Raw genomic sequence first — 4,913 nt, 5'->3', positions numbered from 1 at the left:
AACATGAGAGGTTTTTGGACCAATTTTGTGTTCCCAATTCTTTAAGCACCGTTTAAGCACCGGCACCGTTTCAAACGTACCGGTTTGGCACCAGTATCGGATAAAACCTAAACGATACCCATCCCTACAGATTTTGCATATTTGCAAAGTTTGCATATTTCATGATCATTAACATGCACATTTGCATGTTAATGATCATGAAAACTGACCTCACGGCCCATGGTTTCAGTTATCATGCAAATGTCTTGTTTATAAGGTTGGAAACCTGCAGTCAGCTGAGACTGAAGAAGTCACTTGATGATGATGATGATGATGATGATGATGATGAAACGCTTCTCCCACTGAAAATGTCAGGTCCAGATGAACAGAATGATATTTTTGGGAGCCTACAGGAAGGTTTACACACCTACAAAGAACAGTTGTAAATAGAGAGCTGTGTGTCTCCTTGGTGTATTGCTCATGCCATTACGTTTTTCTGTTATTCCTAATTTTACATGTTTTCCTGTTGTAATTACTTGAGTTTCAGCAATAAAGCTGCTTTTAAGTTACTTCCCGAGTCCTGTATTTGGAGTTTAACTGAAACCTTGAAAACAGCCCTACAGTTTTATCACTGTTTATTTTAAACTTTTCTGGCTATTGTGTGTAGAGAGAATGACATGCAAACACCACCAAAAACAAAACCACCTTGGTGGAGGTAATTTAAAAACGATCAAGTTAAAAGGTTATTAGTTAAAGAACCTGTGAGGCCCAGGTGGACAATAGCTAGAGTGAACAAGGCTCAGCGTCAGGCTTTAAAATGAATCAAAACTCTGTTTGGGGTTTCTGGCTTTGTTGTTGAAGTGAACAGACTTGCTCAAGATCACTTTCCAGTTCGATTCAACTCAATTGAATTTTATTCATACAGCGCCAAATCACAACACCAGTCGCCTCAAGAAGCTTTATATTGTAAGGTAGACCCTAAAATAATACATACAGAAAGTATGTGTTATTCAATCATATGACTCCCTATGAGTACTTTGGCAACAGTGGTAAGGAAGAACTCCCTTTTAACAGGAAGAAACCTCTGGCAGAACCAGGCTCAGGGAGGGGTGGGGCCATCTGCTGTGATTGGTTGGAAGCCAATGAAGGGAAGCCAAAACAGGAGAAATCTGCTCTCTTTCTAGTCCCTGTCAGGACTCTTGCTGCAGCATTTTGGATCAGCTGAAGGCTTTTCAGGGAGTTTTTTGGACTTCCTGATAATAATGAATTACAGTCGTCCAGCCTGGAAGTAATAAATGCATGAACTAGTTTTTCAGCGTCACTCTGAGACAGGATATTTCTAACTTTAGAGATGTTGCGCAAATGGAAGAACGCAGTCTTACATATTTGTTTAATATGTGCATTGAAGGACATGTCCTGGTCAAAAATGACTCCAAGGTTCCTCACAGTGTTACTGGAGGCCAAGGTAATGCCATCCAGAGTAAGAATCTGCTTAGATACCATATTTCTAAGCTTTTCAGGGCCGAGTACAATAACCTCAGTTTGATCTGAATTAAGCAGCAGAAAGTTAGCGGCCATCCAGGTCTTTATGTCTTTAAGACATTCCTGCAGTTTAACTCATTGGTGTGTGTTATCTGGCTTCAAAGCTTTTCAGTTGGACTTTGTCACTGTTTAGTTCCCATGTATGTTTCCTGTTTTATTGTGTTAGTCATCTGTCTGTATGTGTTATGTTTAGTTCTACTTCCTGTGTCATTAGTCAGCTGTGTTCCCACCTGTTTCCATTCATCATCATTATCCAGTCTATTAACCTGTTAGCAGTCGGACGTACCGCCCACGGTACATTGGATGGTTTAGGGGACTAATTGGACTGCTAAGGGGTTAAACCCTCAGTTTCCCACAGTTCCTTGGCTCGTCATCATCGACTTCTCGTGTGTGTTTTCAGTCTAGCTCTGTCATTGGGGCAGCTAGTATCCAGCTGTCACCTGCTCCTGTGCCTGCTCCCAGGGCAGCTGAGACCTGGTCCACTCCTGCACCCATACCTGTTCCTCGGGTGGCGATAGCTGGTGTCCAGCTAGCTCCTTCGCCTGTCCCTGCTCCTAGGTTGAGAGCGGCCAGGACCCAACACGTCCCTGCACCTGTACCTTCAGGTTCGGCCAGTTCCTCCACCTGTAATGGTTTCAAGGGACGGAAGACCCAGTCCTCAACCTGAGCTCCATCTGCAGCATCCAGTGCTTGCTGCAAGCTACGCGCACCCCCAGCTAGAGCCACCTGAGCCTGCTGTGATCCATGCACAGCCCAGCGTAGGTTTCTGCACCTGCTGGTCCTGCTCTGTCTAAGCCAGAGGTCTGCACCAAGCTGCACCACCAGCAACCTCAACTGGTCTACAGTGGATCGTCGCTGGCACCGCTGCTGGCCTCCCAGATAAGCTGTAGTGATGCTGCTGACCACGTGGCTGCCCTCCTGAACACTTGTTTCAGACTCCGCCCCATTCATCCTTTGTTTTGGTCCTCTCTTTCCATTCCCACACACCGGACCGTGACAATGACAAAGTACAGAGCAACAGAGCACTGGAGGAACCAGTAAGTCAACAGATATAACGAGGCCAGTAATGAATTATAAACAGATCCGAAAAAGGAGAATGACCGATTAAGATAAGAAATTCACCACCTGGGTCACAAGATCAACTCCAAACTCGATACACTTGTGAGAGACATGCTGAGCTTGTCTGACCATGTAGCTGAAGTGGAAACGATTAGGGTGAATAGAGGAATTGTCGGCAGAGGCTATTGAGGCATTAACTACTTGCCTGGAGCAGCATGAAGTTCTACGGTCAAAGCTGACGGACCTGGAGTCCCACTCAAGAGGAAACAACATTTTAAGATTCGGTCTGTAGAGAGAAAGGAAGACAACTCTTTCTTATAATATATTTCAAACCTCCTTAACCGTTAATCGCTTCTGTCCTCAGGCCTTTACTCGAGCTGCAGAAATGTGGCTTTTCTGTGGACATGGCAGTGGGGAACATTGAATAGCGCGCAGCTTCGTCTGCTATTGGGATGAACCGCAGCCTGGGGAAAGGATAGCAGCCCAGAGAGTGAGGGAAATACTACAATAGTTCATTAGAGACCACAACGGAGCTAAAACTTGAGCCACATGGTTGGGAACGAACACTTCAGGTCTCTAATAGCAAAATAATTACATATACCTGGTACTTTAAAACGGCCTCATAGCTCTCCATTTATGCTCCAGCTCACAGTCCATGGTTGATATTCTAAATATATCACAGTCTGTAAAAAAACCTCTCATGTATAACCAGTGCCTCCATCTGTGTCTGCATTTAGTTCATTCTCCTGGTCCGGCCTCCCGGCCATAACACCACCATGGATTTGAGAGAAGCCAATTGAGTCTAATAACAGATTAAATGCCATGTTGAGGCTGTCATTTTTAGCATCTACATGGATGTTAAAATCACCCACAATAATTATTTTATCTGAGCTCAGAACTAAATCAGATAAAAGGTCTGAGAAATCAGACAGAAACTCTGTAAGGCCCAGGTGGACGATAGATGATAACAAGACTGGTTTCTGAGTTTCACAGCTGGGGTGGACGAGGCGAAGCTTCAGCAAACACACAAACTGCTTATGTGCAGTTTGTGTCACAGTGTGTTACTGATAAAGGTCCAGCTGCTTATTTCACTCAGAGATGGGGAAAGGTGTAAGAAAAGATGAACTGCAGATTAAAGATTACATGCAGTGTCATAATTTGTAATGACATACTGCATCTGTTGGTGATGGATTTTGATAAATTCTGTATTTTTGTATTGTGAAACGTCCTGCAAAACGCACAAGTATACTAACGTTGTGTTGTTCAAATGTTGCATGAAAACAGGTTAGTTTGTGTGTGAAATAACAGATCCAAGCTGAATGTGTTCATTACAACCACAATTAGAACTTATACTTGTTTGTATCCTCATGCACTAATATTACTTTTGTGTTATATTAACATAGCAGAAGGTCTTTTTACCCGTGCATGTAAATGAGGGTGGACTCTTTAAGGAGATACTTTTTACTTTCTTACTTTGAGTACATTTCAGAGTAAATTTGCTTTTTCACTTTTAGTTGACTAAAACAGTTGAATCAGTTTTTACTGCAGTGTTTTTTAACACAAGCGTGGCGGGCGTGGTCTGCGGTGCTGGTGCAGGGGAGGCAGATGCACCTGCACGGCATCTGCGATCACGCCTCGCCGACATAAAAGGTCCTGATTGTTGTTGTTGTTGTTGCGGTGCATGTGTCGGTCTGTAGAGCTGCAGCCGAACATGTGAACCGTAAATAAAAGTGAAAATTATGCTGAAAAGCATAAAAAGGTCGTCTGGTCTGTCGTGGCTCATTTACAACAAATCTCAGAATGTGTACTTACAGAATCTCTGTACGTTGCCACCTCAGCTGATACGTTTATAGTATGTCACAGCAGCTGTTCAACTACAAAATGTGTTTCATTTTGCTGTTCACCTTCTGCACGTTGTAGTTCCAGCACAGCGGATACCTGAGGTCACACTACGAGGAGACAGTGTACGCTTGTTTGGATCCCAGCTCGCCGTAGGAAAAGGAGATGGGAGGGACTTTTGAAATATCCTCTGTTTTCTGGACTCGTGTTTGCTTAGTGGCTTCAGTTCAACCGGAGTGCTCATCAGAGGGGATGTGTGTGTGCGTGTGTGTGTGAGGGTGTGTGTGTGCGCGTGTGTGTGTGCGTGCGTGTGTGTGTGTGTGTGTGCGTGTGTGTGCATGCACGCTGTAATAATAGAGCAGCTGATAGAGGTCTGGTGAAATCTTCATCACGTCTCTGCATGTGCAGCAGCTTTAATTTTTCATCTTTGATGTGACACACACCTGTTTTATTTGTGACTTAGCTGTGCGCGTGCGTGTGTGTGTGTGTGTGTG

The sequence above is a fragment of the Pundamilia nyererei genome, unplaced genomic scaffold (assembly GCF_000239375.1).
Source record: "Pundamilia nyererei isolate P.nyererei 1_Seehausen unplaced genomic scaffold, PunNye1.0 scaffold00105, whole genome shotgun sequence".
NCBI lineage: Eukaryota > Metazoa > Chordata > Actinopteri > Cichliformes > Cichlidae > Pundamilia > Pundamilia nyererei.
This window is presented reverse-complemented; position numbering follows the sequence as displayed.